We start from the raw sequence: 17772 nt of genomic DNA on the forward strand, positions 1-17772 counted from the left end.
ATTTCCATCTGCACAAAAAATATACCATATACAGTATGTACAAATCAGTGGCGATTTCTCATAGACTGCAAGGGAAGCCCGGCTTCCCCTAAAATTACGAAAATTAAATGGTTAAATATGTTGGGTTGTGTTGACATTTTATTAACTACAAATGCGTTAGAACACGTTCATCTCACAGATGAGTTCGTTCAGAATCAGCTTTATCACAAACCAACAGACGCGATGTTGTTCACTTCTCCTCCATTCCCGTTGCGCTGTTTTCTCCTCCATCTCTGCTCAGTGCATTTGTCCGTAGACTGTGGGCGTCTCTGGGCTTCAATGGGAATGAATGGAACAGTTTTTTTTCATTGCGTCAAAACTGGACGGTAACTGGATAAATGCCACGATGTTGTCCCGCCCCCGGACGCCGGGTGTCTCTGGGGGTGAATGGAGCTGTGGGCGGAGCTCGGCCGGGCTGGACGCCAGAATCCCATGTGAACATGATCAGTGAGTTAAATGATCGGTCAAAAGGCTGAACCCCGTTTGATTGACAGCTGTTTTCAGATCTGCTCCTTCACTGACACAGTTCAGTTTAATACCGTCGCACATTCTGCTGTGAATTCAAGAGAGAAACTACTACGAAATTACTCATTCATTTCTTGCACTGTAAATAAAACCCACTCATTGTACTTCCTTGTTTCAATTTAACATAATTTCAGCGTTTTCTTGTTTCAGTTACATAATTTAATCATTTCTTGTTCGAGTTTAATATTGTTTTGTAGATAGTTAAATCAATCAAACTGTCGGCTAGGTCACAGTGAAAGGAGCATCTGTAGTTTAAAAAGGCTGAAGTCTTACACCCACAATACAATGGGCCAAGGCAATCTAAGCAGCCCAGCTCTGCTGGACATTCAGAGGACACTGGTCCAGTCCCTGGGAAAGACGCCTACTTGGTACGATAAGGTCACTGACCATTTTCTTAATTCTTTTTTTTTTTTTTTTTTTTGTTTTGTAAGCCGACAATGAGCTTCCCCTGTCTGAAAGACAAGCAGCCGCCACTGGTACAAATAATAAGAACAGATGATGCCGGTGTGGGATAAAATATGGACCTTGTAAAATTTGGACCTATTTGGAATTTGCGCATGCGCGAGCGCAGCCTTACAGGATGTCAGGTTCAGCGACCCCTAACCCCTAACCCTAACCCCTAACCATGCGCAAATTCCAAATAGGTCCAAATTTTACAAGGTCCAAATTTTACAAGGTCCGTATTTTATGCCACACCGGCCCGGATTGGGGGCGTACAGTGAAAGTGAAACTAAAGACTCTCAACTAATTCCTCTATTGCTGCATTTCTATTACGTGGAACCGGTTCGACTCGGCTCGGCTCCCGTTGTTGTGCACCTCATTTCCTTTCCCTTCTTACCTTCGGAAACTTGTATTTGACGAGTTACGACGTTTATTGCCCACACCGGAACTGGCCCGGCGTTCACTCTGCCGCTACATTCACAAATGCCGCTAGGTAGAGTATCAAATACGTGACATTCCTGTAAATGATTCACATGCTGTGGACAAATGTTTGAGGATATTGGAGGGATTCCACCCTTTTGAAGACATGGAAGCTTTGCCAGTGTTCCAAGTAAGTGGACCTACTGTCGTCTGTTTAGACCGTTTCTGCCTCAACGCCATGTTGGTTACGTTCTGACCAAAACAGTGCGTGTGACGTCATTGCGTATGCACAACAAAGGCGGAATCGATAAGCAGAATTGTTAAGCAGGCACGCAAACGATTCCAAGGAACCGAGCTACTGGGAACCGGTTCTCAAAAAAAGAACCGGTTCTCGATTCCAATCCCTATTTGTACCCTTTTAGGTACAAGCTGGTACCTTTCATGCCTAAAGAGGAATAAAAACACTCAGGAAAAAATATTAAGTTTCTCATAATTCATGCATGAAAGGGTTAACCCTTTCATGCATACTGGTCACTACAGTGGACAGATATTCTCCAGCTGTTCTCTTGTATATTCATGGGTTTTGTTATTTTAGTTCCATATCAGCCGACACAGTGGACGCTTATGCACCATCCCATCCACTGTAATTAATGTGTGTGATGGACTGCAGTGGGATGAATAAGACACTGAATGGTTGGATGGGAATGAATATTTTATGCAGATGGAGTTATAGAAATACATTTTTTAAAGTTTTATTAATGTTTTAGTTTTTATTAATGTCTGGTTTTTTAATGAGAACATCAGCCTGTTCAGGGACTACAGGTGGAAATTAGCACTAGTGTTAGAACCTGGAACACTACAGCTCTCCTTTTTAATGTTAATATATATTGTCCATTGTCCTTGTCTAAATAAATAAATAAAATGGAAAAAAAATAACTTTACTGTTCTTGATAAACCTGATCTGCAGTAATATGTTTTAGTGTAAATCAACTGCTAATTGTTATTAGACTGTAATTAACAGTTTTCTTAATCAAAAAGTGTATATTTTTTTGCATATTATCTCCATGAATTGAGTAACAACTAGTATTAGAGTATGATAAAATGTGATAAAACGGCATTAGTGGCTTTAAAAATGTTTTCATTTCATGGTTTTCATACAGTTTATCACTTTCTGATAATGCATTTTAAATACATGTTTCTTTGCTTCAAAAATCAAATGCATGAAATCAAATGTCCAGATGAGTGGACATTTTTGTAACTCCATGAAAAATAGGTTCATAAAAAATTTCAGTTGCATTGTTTGTTTGTTTGTTTTCATGCCTAACAAGGAATAAAAACACTCAGGAAAAAAATCTTGATTAAGTTTCTCATAATTCATGCATGAAAGGGTTAATATCCCCCACGTGCACCTGCTCTGTTTACTTTAACCCTTTCATGCATACTGGTCACTCCAGTAGACAGCTATTCTACAGCTGTTCTGTTGTATATTCATGGATTTAGTTGTTCTTTTCGTTGCTTTTTTTTTTTTTTTTTTTTTTTTTTTTTAACACATATCTTTATTAAAGTTTTAAGACACTGCATATCTTTTCTGACATGAATTGATAACATGATGTAGATCTCTCCTGAGCATAAACCCCCACAATCACAAGCCCTCCCCATAATTTTCACACAATTTATCACTAAATATATGTTTCTGTGCATCAAAAATTAAATGTGCGGTGTCCAGCTGAGTGGACATTTTTGCAACTTCATGAAAAATAGGTTCATAAGAATTTATTTTTTCATTATTATATATTTTTTAAATATATTTTTTCAGTTTTTTCCAATTATTTTTATTTTATTTTTATTATTTTATTTTATTTATTTATTTATTTATTTTTCAGAAGAAATTTTTCAATCGCATTGTTTTTTTCATGCCTAAAGAGGAATAAAAACACTCAGGAAAAAAAAGGTTCTCATAATTTGTGCATGAAGGGGTTAACACTGTGCATCAAACATGTGCATGTGTGTTTTATACTTTGTATCTATCATTTTCAACGCACAAAAGCCTGAAGTGTAAGGAAAAACACCCGCCAGTGATCAGACCATGACACCACACACACACGCACACACACACACACACACACACACACACACACACACACCAGGCTGACTTAAGCTGTTCACGTGACGCGCGTGACGCCGGTGGTGATGTGACGTTGCGCCATTGGACAGAACCATAGTGGAGCTGTTGAGTCAACACGATGCCTACCCTGGATGATGATGGTGATGATGAAGAGGATTTGGATTCAACTACACAAATAAAAAAAAATAAAAAACCACTCACAAACGAAGAGACAGCAACTGAAAAAAAAAAAAAAAAAACTGTTAAAACGGAACCATTTGGAGCTGATTTCCGTCGGGCTCGTGCGCCTTTAAGCGGTGTCCTGACATGCCGTTACCGAAATGATCAGCTGAGAGGAAAAATCCCACCGACAACCAAAGTGACAGCCTTAACTGCCTTCATCCCAGTCCAAGGAATGTCATGTCAACTCTTACACAAAACAAATGTGTCATTGCATAAATATGAATAAAACCTCAAACATATCTGAATAAATATAAATAAACCAAATGATGTCATGCATCATGTGCGGATGCGCATCTCTCCACAAACAGGCCCAGAGCGCACAGTCAAGTTTGTCTTCTCACATGATTTTGTCTCATAAATATAAGAAAAACAAGGCGCATTTCCCCTGGAATGAGAACAGGTTGGTGGTAATCTGTGATTCCACACAGCACAGATGCTCAATGTGGGGAAGTGTCCAACATTTCCTGAGGTATCATCATATTATGTAACATCCACACACACGAAGCAGGATGCTCTCTACTTGTCTACCCGGTGTAGGATGCAAGACAATCTCCAACAGGAAAAAAAAAAAAAAAAAATCTCAGAATCATATCAAATGAGCAGAAATGTAAAAATCATGTCTGTAGGTGGATTTACCTTTCAGTGGGTTTTCTACCATTCTCCCCGGAGCGCCGTCTTGTGCCGTGGTGGAGATGCGCTTTGGACCCCGGCTCCGCTCACTGGTACCGACCTTTGATTTGTCATTCGCTGACAGTCAAAGGTCAAACCGTAAAACCGTCCTGTAGCACGCGCTGTCCGTTTATGGATTCCCCGGCAGCTCTTAAATGAGCTGTCATTAAACTGACAGACTACAGAGGAGCTACGGCATCACCATAAAATTACATTTTGGCTCAAGAGCAACAAACAAGTCTGAGGATGGCGCACGGTAGATCTATAAAAGCTGTGGCTGAGCGCAGGCAGTGCATCAGCAGAAGGTGGACGCTCATCAGTCTGTACAGGAGAAGCTGCGCCTCTGTCAGTGCGCACAAAACCTGGGATGGACTTCAGAGTCTGGATGAATGCAAGAATGGTTTTATGTGTGTTTTTATTTACAACAAGGAAAGGATTTATTCTAAAAGACAACTGCTCTGTAAAAAAAAAAAAATAAATCCTGTTGTTTTTACAGAAAAAAACAAACTGGCAGCTGCGGTTTCCAGAACAATACTGTAAAGAATAGACCAATGGCCCTGCAGCTTACCGGCCAAATGAAAAGCTTTGGGAAATGTGTCCAGATGCCATTTATTATCACCCAGTTCTGTGTATTTATTATATTACAGAAATAGCCCATGTTTTGGTCATATTCCAATCAGATCTGTAAAAAATTCAAATTCCAACTTGATATCATTGATACTTAGTGATTCAATCCACTTCCTATCTGTTATAATGGGAAGAAGCTGTATACCAAGTTTGAAGTCAATCAGAACTGTAGTTTCGGAGAAAAAGACGATTGAAATGTTTTCCCCATAAGAGCCCATGTTAAATTTTCCATCAGTTCCTGGATCCAGAAGAAGATCCTGATCAGCATGTGGACATTATGTTTTGGTCATCTCCCCATCAGGGCTGGACTGTAGAAATTTACACTGGGTATCATTTATATTTACTGAGTTATTGCATCGATCCACTTCCTATCTCTTATAATGGGGAAATTATTCAAAGTCGCACCAAATCCAGAATCAGACCCGGATCCAAATAATTTCACTAACTTTTGTTGACATCATCATAAAGAAGCTGTATACCAAGTTTGAAGTCAATCGGAATTGTAGTTTTGGAGAAGAAGACGATTGAAATTTTTGTAATGGACGATAGACGACACCAGACGACGCATGACGACAGTAGTTTACAGCCTGTCAGCCGGTAAGCGAAAAACACATCCAACTGTAAACATATTTATGGGGTAATATGTAGATTTAACATTTTAAACATGTAGATTTAACATTTTAAACATGTAGATTTAACATTTTAAACATGTAGATTTAACATTGGATTTAAATGGTAAATGGACTGCACTTATTTAGCACATTTTCTACACCTTCATGGTGTCCAAAGCACTTTCCAAATCCACTAGGTCCAACTGGGAGCAATGTAGGGTTCAGTGTCTCCATGGACAATATGGACAGTTGGAGCCAGAGCCATACATATATATATATATATATATATATATATATATATATATATATATATATATATATATATATATATATATAAAGCAACCGTTATTTCAACATTATGGTCTTGCAATTTAAACGGCACCACATTGTTTTTCAGTTTACAGTTGCTCTAAAGATGCTCTACAGATGCTCTAAAAGTGACGTTCTAATGTTCTAAAATACACATTCTTATCACTTTATGTGTGTTTGTCTTGTATTTTTTAAACTTACTTCTTAGATTTTTAATTTTTTTTGGCACTTACGGACAAGGAACCAAATTTGGTAACTTCACTGACCTTGATTTTCTACATGAAAATTAATGTTTTTTGAAAAATTTTCATAAAAGTAATAAAGTTTTGTTACGTCCTCCAATAACACCCTAAGGTTGAACTTTTACATTTCAGAATATTTGTATGGGTGAACTATAAAGGGTTAAAGGAACAAAGATAGTGCGTAAAGGCTAAAATGTCATAAACACGTTCCAAATCTGTCTGCTCACAGTAGAGGTCCTCATAACAATGTAAAAGAGGCCATTAAAAATCCTGACATTTATCATCATTTACGCTGCAAAACAGGTTTTTAATCGAATGATAAGAGTCTTTGTGTTATGAACACACTTTCACTGTTCCCATCCAAATGTGCACAATGGTTCATGCATGCACAAAGCACAGCAGTGTGTATTCTGCCAAAGGTAAACATGTCGCATGGTAATCCCTGACTGCACAGGAGTTCCACCTCCAACGCAGAAGGGGTTTATTTACAGATCTGAGAGGATTAGATGTAAACACAGCCCTGTTCCACAGCCTGGCTTTGCACACACCTACTCCTACTTCCTGTTTTTCATTTCATCATATGAAAGATCAAGGAGCAAAAAGGGAGGAGCTCAGCTTACTATAAACCCCCTTTTATAGAAAGAAAGAAAGAAAGAAAGAAAGAAAGAAAGAAAGAAAGAAAGAAAGAAAGAAAATGAGTATAAAATCATAATCAGGAATATTAAGTAGAGATGGTAGATATGTTTTTGTTGTTGTTGATTCTTTTGTTATAATGTGAATACTCGATGCTGGACACATTTAATGTAAACAGTGGATCAGGTGAAAAGGAATGGCACAAAATAAACTTTCGCTTCTAGCCTATTACTTTTTGGTTTTTATGTTTAATGTAATTATTGTACTGAGTCCAATGATTAATATACAAACCAAAATAAACAATTCAAGAAAGTAAGAATACATGCGAAGCGTCTTATAGCTGGACACTGGAAAAGCGTCTGTTGTCCATTGTTGAATTCATAGATTGTGGAACTCTCATCCTGCATAGCTATGGAAAGGGTCAAGTACACAATTAAACAGAAAACTCATATCTTCCATGAGATATGGAATTCATTTCTCAAATTTGTAGAATCAAGGCCTGATGTCTCATCATCATAACTTACAAAGTGAGACCACGCCCTAATTATTTATTTATTTATTTATTTATTTATATCATTATTTTTAAATGATGTTTGATTATGTACCAGACATAGATTGGACGTTGACAAGTATTCAAGTCACTTTTAGTTATATTGTTAAAAATTCAATAAAGGTATGTGTTAAGAAGGAAAGAAAGAAACAAACAAACAAACAAACAAAGACAAAGAAAGAAAGAAAGAAAGAAAGAAAGAAAGAAAGAAAGAAAGAAAGAAAGAAAGAAGAAAGATCCATAATAAATAAAGTTTCATTTCTGTGCAGTTCCATATGTTTTTATATCTTCTTGGTGTTGAACAGTGTAGCTGATATGTGATAAATAGAATCCTGGAACAAAATAGGAATAAATAATAAACACTAACACTGAGAGGTCATGAGAACATTTAAGAACTTACTTTCCTTTTTACAGGATAAGCATTTTACATTCTAATAATGAAATGAGTAAATTATCCATATACTGTGCTACATATACTGCTCCTGTGTAATGTGTTATGTGTTGTACAATGTACGTAGTGTGACTCGTGTTATATAATGCATGGCTATAAAACTGTGCTACTTCTCAGTTGTAGCCGGATATTTTAGTTGCTTGATGTTTAGAGTTCTTTTTTGTATTATTTGAGGCATATATTCATTAAAAACTTAAAAACAAAACTTCATTTTTGTTCCTTTTTAACGAGATTGATAATAATCATCACCATGGGTTAAATCTGAATTTTAGTCACTTATTATGTAACAAACCATGACTCAATCAGTCTTTTTTTTTTTCTAGTTTTCAGATTTGCACTGGATTTCTGATACATATTATTTCAGCTCCCTCTGTGCATCAGATTTATTGTAAACTAACTGAAAACAGTTGATCCTCTTTACTGATCAGCACAGGTGAGCATTTAGTGTCGTTTTATTGATACTGCATTAACCCATAAAGACCCAGTGCTACTTTTGTGGTAGTTCCCAAATGAATTTTTCTCTATATTTAACCTTTTTTTTTTAAGTGATTTATCACCATTTATTCTATTATTATCCACTGCATTTGGATTTTTTTCAGTGAAAATCATGCATTTTCCTGTATTTAATTCACTAATTGTATACAGTAGATGTTTATAAAACTCAGATTAAAGGTAAAGTGTTATAATCCAGGGTCATAATTTATGTTTATATGTGTATATGTATTGTGATATTGTGTTGTATTTTCCCCCCAAGTCTGCAGGGGTGCTGTGCCTTTTTTTTCTTCTTTTTTTTGCTCTTTATTAGTTCTCTTTGTTAGTTATGTAAATAATAAATTTGACTCAGTCCAAATTTCTGGTAGGGGAGGTGGCTCATTTGTTTTAACATTTTCTCCTGTTTTTGGTTAAGGAAGTTTAAATTAGTTTATTGTATTTTTATTTCCTGAATTTATCTTTGAGTAGGAAATTTAGTTCAACTTTGAAGGTTTTTTTGTTGTTGTTGTTGTTGTTGTTGTTTTGGCTGAGCCCTCCCTGAACCTTTTTTTTTTGAGTTATTTAAAATAAATATACACTGAACAAAAATATAAACGCACCACTTTTGTTTTTGCTCCCATTTTTCATGAGCTGAACTCAAAGATCTAAAACTTTTTCTATGTACACAAAAGGCCTATTTCTCTCAAATATTGTTCATAAATTTGTCTAAATCTGTGTTAGTGAGCACTTCTCCTTTGTCCTTTGCTGAGATAATCCATCCACCTCACAGGTGTGGCATATCAAGATGCTGATTAGACAGCAGGATTATTGCACAGGTGTGACTTAGGCTGGCCACAATAAAAGGCCACTCTAAAATGTGCAGTTTTACTGTATTGGGTGGTCCAGGGGGGTCAGAAAACCAGTCAGTATTTGGTGTGACCACCATTTTCCTCGCACAGTCTTCTTCATGAATTCTCTGAAACAGCTTTGGAGATGGCTTATGGTAGAGAAATGAACATTCAATTCACAGGCAAAAGCTCTGGTGGAGATTCCTGAAGTCAGCATGACTACTGCATATTCCCTCAAAACTTGTGACATCTGTGGTATTGTGCTGTGTGATAAAACTGCACATTTTAGAGTGGCCTTTTATTGTGGCCAGCCTAAGGCACACCTGTGCAAAAATCCTGCTGTCTAATCAGCATCTTGATATGCCACACCTGTGAGGTGGATGGATTATCTCAGCAAAGAAGAAGTGTTCACTAACACAAATTTAGACAGATTTGTGAACAATATTTGAGAGAAATAAACCTTGTGTGTACACAGAAAAAGTTTTAGATCTTTGAGTTCAGCTCATGAAAAATGGGAGCAAAAACAAAAGTGGTGCGTTTATATTTTTGTTCAGTGTATTTTGGACTGTATTTTCTGGTCTGGCGTTGTGCTTGGGAGTTGGTAGAGGACAAAGGGAACAATTACAGGGGTTGGACAAAATAATGGAAACACCTTAAAAAATCAACAAAACATAATTTAATATGGTGTAGGTCCGCCTTTTGCGGCAATTACAGCCTCAATTCTCCGAGGTATTGATTCATACAACTTGTGAATTGTTTCCAAAGGAATTTTAAGCCATTCTTCAGTTAGAATACCCTCCAACTCTTTTAGAGACGATGGCGGTGGAAATCGACGTCTTACTTGAATCTCTAAAACTGACCATAAATGCTCAATAATGTTGAGGTCTGGGGACTGTGCCGGCCATACGAGATGCTCAACTTCATTAGAATGTTCCTCATGCCATTCTTTAACAATTCTAGCTGTATAGATTGGGGCATTATCATCTTGAGGTGAAGGTGTTTCCATTATTTTGTCCAACCCCTGTATGTCTGTCCTGGTTAACCCCAAGGCCGGGACATAACAAAGGGTTATTAGATCAGAAACAGAGAAAACTGAGGAAAAAGTGACTTTTTCAACAAAATCTGTCATTAATTGAACATAAAACAAGTGAATCAATGTTGTAGAACACAGGTGTCAAACACGCGGCCCGGGGGCCAAAACTGGCCCGCAAAAGGTTCCAATCTGGCCCGTGGAATGAATTTGCCAAGTGCAGAAGATATTAAAAGTCAAGGGCGTCAAACTCAAAAATAGCAGCATAATAACCTAGAAATAATGACTCCAAATTTTCTTCTTGGTTTAATATGAAAAAAATAATATGACATCATGCCTATAAATAATGACAATGCCATTTTTTTCTCTTTGATTTACTGCAAAGAACATAAAATTCTGATTCCCTTTAATAATAAAATGTCAATAACCTGAACAAATATGAACAACCTGAAATGTCAAAAGAAAATAATAAGTGCAATTTTAACAATATTCTGCCAGTTGGTAGATCTGATCTGTAATGCACATGTATTAATCATAGGTTGAGGCATAATATTGATCAAATTTTTTTTAATTTCTTCTTATTTTTCTTAAGAAATTTCATTTTTTTCAGGTTATTCACAGCTGTTTTGTTCGGATAGTTTGTAAAATGTACATGTTTTCATAATTTAACCCTTTCATGCATGAATTACAAGAATCTTTATCAGGATTTTTTTTCCCTGAGGGTTTTTATTTCTCTATAGGCATGAAAAAAACAATGCGATTGAAAATTTTCTTATGAACCTATTTTTCATGGAGTTGCAAAAATGTACACTCAACTTGACACCATGTGCTTGATATTTGAAGCATATTATTTTTACTGACATTCAGACTTGCATGTACTTGAAGACAGATTCTGTTAATTTAAAAGTTATTTTGTTTTTGCCTTAATTTGCTTTGTTTTGTTTTATTTTGTTTCTTTGCATGTTCAAAATAAATAAATAAATAAATAAAACATGTTGTGTGAAAACTATGAAATAAAGACTTTTTTAAGGCTGCTAATCTGTTGTTTTCTCACATTTTATTATACTCTAATACTAGTCATTACTCAATTCATGGAGATTAAAAAAAAAAAAAAAAAAAAAAAAATCTGTTACTTACAGTCTAATAACAATAACAAGCAATTGATTTACTCTCAAACATGTTACTGCAGATCAGGTTTATCAAGAACTGCAAAGTTACAGTAATGGTATGAATTGCAGTGTATGAGATGATGCATAAGCGTCAAAATCCATGAATATACAAGTAAACATCTTTGAATAGCTGTCCACTATTCATGAAAGGGTTAATGTTATTTTTTGCATATAAAAAATGTGGAGTTGTCATTATTTCAAGGCTATTATGCTATTATTTGACTGGTCCAATCCACTGGTGATCAAATTGGGCTGAATGTGGCCCATGAAAGAAAATGACTTTGCCACCCCTGTTGTAGAAGATGATGGTGTTTCCACGGTAACTATGGAGCCTCTGAAATGGGTCACATCTAATGACCATGAAAAGATGACGAACTATATTTTACGCCAATTACTGATAGAATTAGTGCTTCAGAAGTTATTAACCTGTTTAACCCTGACCATATTTTCAGGGCAAAAACACCTAAAAAGACATACCCAAAGTAAATGAAGAATTACTTCACAATAATAAGGTTCATATGGATGTTCTTGGTGTCTATGGACATTTACAGACCTCACAGAATCTATTCCCATTGTCTAAAATATTGTATCTATTACTATGCCTGTTGGAGCTACTTATATTATTTATTAATATTTTGGATAATGGTAAATCAAAATAAGGCAAATGATCATACTGATTAATGAATTACGATTGATTTCTTATTGTTTTCAGCTGCTCACGCCCTCCTCCTGATCGGACCGTCCTCCTATGATTAGGGAGAGAGGACAGCTGGTTCAGGCCTTTTGTCTGGCTGTCATGAGGAAGGAGTGAGGAGTGAGAAAGTTTATCTACCACTGAATGTACTATATCTGCTTAAGAAGGTTTTTTGTTTGATTATTGTTTGTTTGAAGTCAACCACGGAGAATATTTTTGTTGGTGAAAATAAATCTTGATCATTTTTTGAATATAGAAATATCTCCGCGAGTGCTTATTAAGGAATTTAGTGAGTCATAGACCTCCTCCTCAGACTACTCTATTTTTATTTTTTACCATTTTTTCTTTTTGAATGCAAGAGTGGCCGTAACAATGCCTGAGTAAACTGTAACAAACTAAAAGAGAAATTTGAATTTTTTATCCTCGCCTGTTTTTTTTTCGGCTGGATTGACGATGATATGCATAAATTAATTGTTCGTGTCGGAGATTTTTAATAGCGTATATTTCACCCCACAAAGATTAAAAATCATGTTTGAACATTAAAGTTTGCACTAAAATACACTTTCGATGTACTTTTATTAACATTAGGGTCTAAACTTTGAGCAAAAGTTGAAAAAAACATCCATTGTCCTGATTGATTATATTTTTATAGTAGATGAATATTAGTATAATTTTTTCGGCCAACAGGCGGGCTGATCGGGCTAAAGGGGTTACACAGTTTAGATGAGTAGATGCTTTTGGCTGTTTGGGTCTGTGTGGGTTAAAGAGATAAGACAGGAAACAAAGGCTGAGATTTAGGGTAAATCAGAGGTGATAAAGGTCACCAAGGTCCGTGGTCTGGCATGTACCGCTTTTTTCCAGGCCACCTAAGGTTACGATACACTATACATAAGAGGAATTACACAGAAACATCACAGCTGTAATTTTCACACAAACAAAGATGTTAAAAACAGTTTTATTGTCCACGGAATTGAACATGTTTGGACAGAATGATATAAAAATAGAGAAGAAAAAAACCTCCATTGTAGCGTTTACACAACGGCAACGGGGTGTGGTCGAGAACAGCTCCACACTTTCTTCACATCAGCCAGTTCAGTATAAATCAGCTGCACTGCACACGACACATTCCCATTTCACCAAACAAACAAACAACTGATCAGTCTTCCCCGAGAGTACCGAGACAAACACATTTTGTCTACAAAGGTAATTATCCACACATTTCTTGGTCCTTATAATATGCATATACAATGTGCTTTTTTTTTTTTTTTTTTTTGCGTCTTTGGTCCATAACCAGTGCCAGAAATGATCTGTATAAAGCTAAAAACATGACACAAATAAGTCTCTTGGATTTTTTCTGTGGTGAATAAAATCATAATAACAAAAATAGAATCTCATAAAGGCAACAATAAAACAAATATTTGCACGTGTCAAATACTTAAACCTTCCTATTTGTTGTATTTTCTTTTATTTCTTACCATTATTTTCTATTTTATTTATAACAATTATAGCCTCATAATGACTGCAAATGGAAAAAAAATACATTTTTGGACAAATGTTTACATATGTATTGCACGTTTACACCGGTGTTGAAGTTACTGTATAGGGTGGGGAAGCAAAATTTACAATATTTTGAGGCAGGGATTGAAAGACAGTGTATGACCAATTAGTTTATTGAAAGTCATGAGAATTTACTTGCCACAAGAAAATGTACATAATAGAAAATGTTTTTATTCTATGTGTCCTCCTTCTTTCTCAATAACTGCCTTCACACACTTCCTGAAACTTGCGCAAGTGTTCCTCAAATATTCGGGTGACAACTTCTCCCATTCTTCTTTAATAGTATCTTCCAGACTTTCTCGTAATAGTTTTGCTCATAGTCATTCTCTTCTTTACATTATAAACAGTCTTTATGGACACTCCAACTATTTTTGAAATCTCCTTTGGTGTGACGAGTGCATTCAGCAAATCACACACTCTTTGACGTTTGCTTTCCTGATTACTCATATGGGCCAAAGTTTCTGAAAAGGTATGGATAATAGTGTTAGGTATGATTATGACATCAATATATGTTTGGTTTCAAAACAATTGACGTAGTGCCTGCTGAGAAAAAAACAACTAAATGTTCATTGTAAATTTTGCTTCCCCACCCTGTAAAAGGCAAATTATCTATAAAAAAACTTTTGTTTGAAAGTGATATTGTTTTTAGGTGAGAAGTTTTAAAACTGCTTAAACTTTGACCTATAATCTAAAGAAATGATCCATTTTCCTTCTGAAAACAAAGACTTACACATTCCAGCAATCTGAAAATATATGACCTTTCCCTGCTTGAAATTGATAAATGTGACCAGTCACCCACAAACACCAGCTGCTTCCTTAGGCTTAAACATAAAATATTTCAGAAATTAAAAAGCCTACACAAACAGACACATATCTAAAGCAATCTAACAACTCTAAGGACACTGTATACTCTGTGCACTGGTCTTCATACCTGCCACAGATGGCGCTGTAGAGTGAATGTGAGCCCATTAGATGGATGATGTGGTTCTGCAGCACAAAAGCAAATGGGTAATGGGCTCTATGCTCAGCCCCACTACTTCCTGAACTTCAGGTGGATCCTTTATTTCCTGTCTTTCATTATTGAACACACTGATTAATGCAGGAGTGTCTGCTACTTCTTGTTGTGACTACTGATTAATTAGGCACACCTGGATTAATCAGTGTGTCCAATAATGAAAGACAGGAAATAAAGGATCCACCTGAAGTTCAGGAAGTAGTGTTTATATAGTGCACTTTACGTTTAATCTGTTGATGAAGTCAAATATCATCTGTGTAATGGAAGCTAATGTAGGATCAGGTTTAATTTCAGATATGACGGTACTGCAGTGGCGGTCAGAGCTAAAGTTTTAGTTGTCTTATGATACTTGATTTTAATGTTTGGCTTGAATCCATCTGCATTTTAGTGTTTTTATTCAGGAAAAATAAATTATTGTTCTACAGTGGACTCACATACTTCAAGCCCTGTAACCTCTCCATTTGATAATAGGTTTTATGTCAGTGTTTTTCAACCTTGGGGTCACCTGGAATTCAAATGGGGTCGCTTGAAATTTCTAGTAATTGATAAAAAAAACAAAACAAAACAAAAAAACGCTTACTAATAAAAAATATATGGTGCGTTGGCAGAAAGAATCACAATGCATAAAAGACATGACAAACTCTGAAGCTGAAACTGAAGCACTGTGGTTCTGTTTATCTGTCAAATGTTCATTGTGGTCAGTTTCAGATGCTGCAGCTCTTTCATAATTCATACTTTGAGTTCTTGTTTGTTCTGTAATAATTGTCAGCCTTGTAAATCCAAGCTGGACTGACTTGATTATATACATTTTTCAAATCGGATTTTAATATTGTTTATGTGTTTTTTTGTCCTTTTGTGTTGATCAAATAGGTTAAAGTGAAAAAAATAATATGCAGATGTTATAGATGAAGTTATGCTGAGAAAAAAAAAATCAAACATGGGTATAGTAAACATTTCTTTAGATAGTATATAAAGGCAAAATCAAAAGTACTCAAAAACGGCCAAAATAGGCTCAGACCCTAAGGGTTAAAATGCTGCAGCTCTTTCTTAATTCATACTTTGAGTTCTTGTTTGTTCAGTATTAATTGTCAGCCTTGTAAATCCAAGCTGGACTGACTGTACATATCCTGACCAAGGAAAATAAAATTCTCACTTTGTGCAGTAATCTACACCTGGCTTTTCTGCCTCTGTCCATAATAATATACATTATATAGACTAAATGTCATCTAAAATTAACATTTATTTGCAACATAGTATAGCAAACTATTACATGTTCAAAAAACAAATTAATTTTAGCCAAAAAATGTCTCCGTTTTGAATGTCTGGGGTCGCCAGAAATTTGTGATGTTAAAATGGGGTCACAAGCCAAAAAAGGTTGGGAAACACTGGATTAACCCATTAAGACCCAGTGCTACATTTGTGGAAGTTCCCGGATGAATTTTTCTCTCTATTTAACCTTTTTCAAGTTATTTATCACCATTAATTATAATATTATCTTTCGTGTTTTGCATTTTTCAGTAAAAATCATCTTTTTTCCTATATTTGATTCACTGATCATGTAGATGTCCATAAAAGCTCCGTGTAAATTCAAAGGTTATTAAATCAAAAATGGGGGAAAAGTGACTTTTTCAACAAAATCTATCATTAATTGAACATAAAACAAGTGTCTCCATCCACTGTCATTGATCCAACTCCATAGGTTTTATTGGCCAATCAATGTTATAGAAGATGACGCTGTTTCCATAGTAACTACGGAACCTTTGAATGTCCAAATACGTCCAAATAGGTCATATCTGATGACCGTGAAAAGATGACAAACTGTATTTTACACCAATTACTGATTGAATTAGTGCTTCAGAAATTATTAAACAGTTTAGACGAGTAGATGCTTTTGACTGTACATATCCTGACCACGGAAAATCAAATTCTCCCTTTGTGCAGTAAACTACACCTGGCTTTTCTGCCTCCGTTCATAATAATATACATTATATAAACTAAATGCCATCTAAAATTAACATTTATTTGCAACATAGTATAGCAAACTATTACATGATCAAAAACAAATTTATTTAGCAAAAAAAAAAAAAAAAAAAAATCTCCATTTTGAATGTCTGGGGTTGCCAGAAATGTGTGATGTTAAAATGGGGTCTGGAGCCAAAAAAGGTTGGGAACCACTGTTTTATATTATCTACGTAGCTGAACAACCATGTGTTATTTGGAAATTAACCCATAAAGATCCAGTGCTATTTTTGTGGCAGTTCCCAAATGAACTTTTCTCTAGATTTAACCTTTTATAAGTGATTTATCACCAATTATTATAATATTATCTAGTATTATTTAGTGTTCTTATTCACGAAAAAGAAATTATTGTTCTACAGCGTACTCACATACTTGAAACCCTGCAACCTCGCCACTTGTCAGCTGATATTAATAGGTTTTATATTATCTACGTAGCTGAACAACCATGTGTTATTTGGAAATTAACCCATAAAGATCCAGTGCTACTTTTGTGGCCATCTCCAAATGAATTTTTCTTTAGATTTAACCTTTTTCAACTGATTTGTCACCAATTATTATAATATTATCTCATGTATTTTGTGTTTTTTCAGTGAAAATCATGTATTTTTCTATATTTCATTCACTGATCATGTAGATGTTTATAATCATGTAAATGGGCGGCTGTCACCCAGGAGGTAGAGTGGGTCATCCAGTAACCAAAAGGCTGGCGGTTTGAATCCCATTCTGTCCTAGTCATGTGCCGTTTTAGTAGTAGTAGTAATTTATTCGTCGATTTAACAGAACACAATATATACATACATACAATTTGGATTTCTATATTAAACATGGGCTGAAGCAACATCTTATTTATACCTACCCTATTTACAAAAAAGAAAAGTTGCAGAAACAAAACAAGATAACAAGATGGTGCAGTTTTAAACAATAATATAAATAAACAAATAATACAATCTAAGCAAAATCTTAGACCTATACTGATAATTAGCTTACTTTATCCTAATATTTTATAATTATTGAATACCTTAGTTTTAAACATCCTTTTAAATATAGTGACTGATGTGCATGTTTTTAATTCTTTATCGAGGTTATTCCGTAATTTTCCTCCAAT

General features: G+C 35.3%; 2 protein-coding genes across 3 annotated transcripts in view; both read right to left on the reverse strand.

The window, feature by feature from the left end:
* LOC115418093 (putative tyrosine-protein phosphatase auxilin) overlaps positions 1-17772 on the reverse strand; it is a 247364-nt gene that overhangs the window by 68089 nt on the left and 161503 nt on the right. Inside the window, exon 1 of one of the 2 annotated variants that reach the window (XM_030132414.1) lies at positions 4409-4759. The exons of the other annotated variant lie outside the window; for it this stretch is intronic. The gene's annotated coding sequence lies outside the window, so the exon portion shown is untranslated. Of the gene's footprint in view, positions 1-4408; positions 4760-17772 lie in introns of those variants that run through there. 2 annotated transcript variants of the gene reach the window in all.
* The window catches only part of LOC115418096 (adenylate kinase 4, mitochondrial-like), a 24015-nt gene continuing 22986 nt past the window's right edge, over positions 16744-17772 (reverse strand). Inside the window, exon 5 of the mRNA XM_030132420.1 lies at positions 16744-17772. This exon is cut by the window's right edge and continues 775 nt beyond it. The gene's annotated coding sequence lies outside the window, so the exon portion shown is untranslated.

This window comes from Sphaeramia orbicularis, chromosome 4 (genome assembly GCF_902148855.1).
Source record: "Sphaeramia orbicularis chromosome 4, fSphaOr1.1, whole genome shotgun sequence".
NCBI lineage: Eukaryota > Metazoa > Chordata > Actinopteri > Kurtiformes > Apogonidae > Sphaeramia > Sphaeramia orbicularis.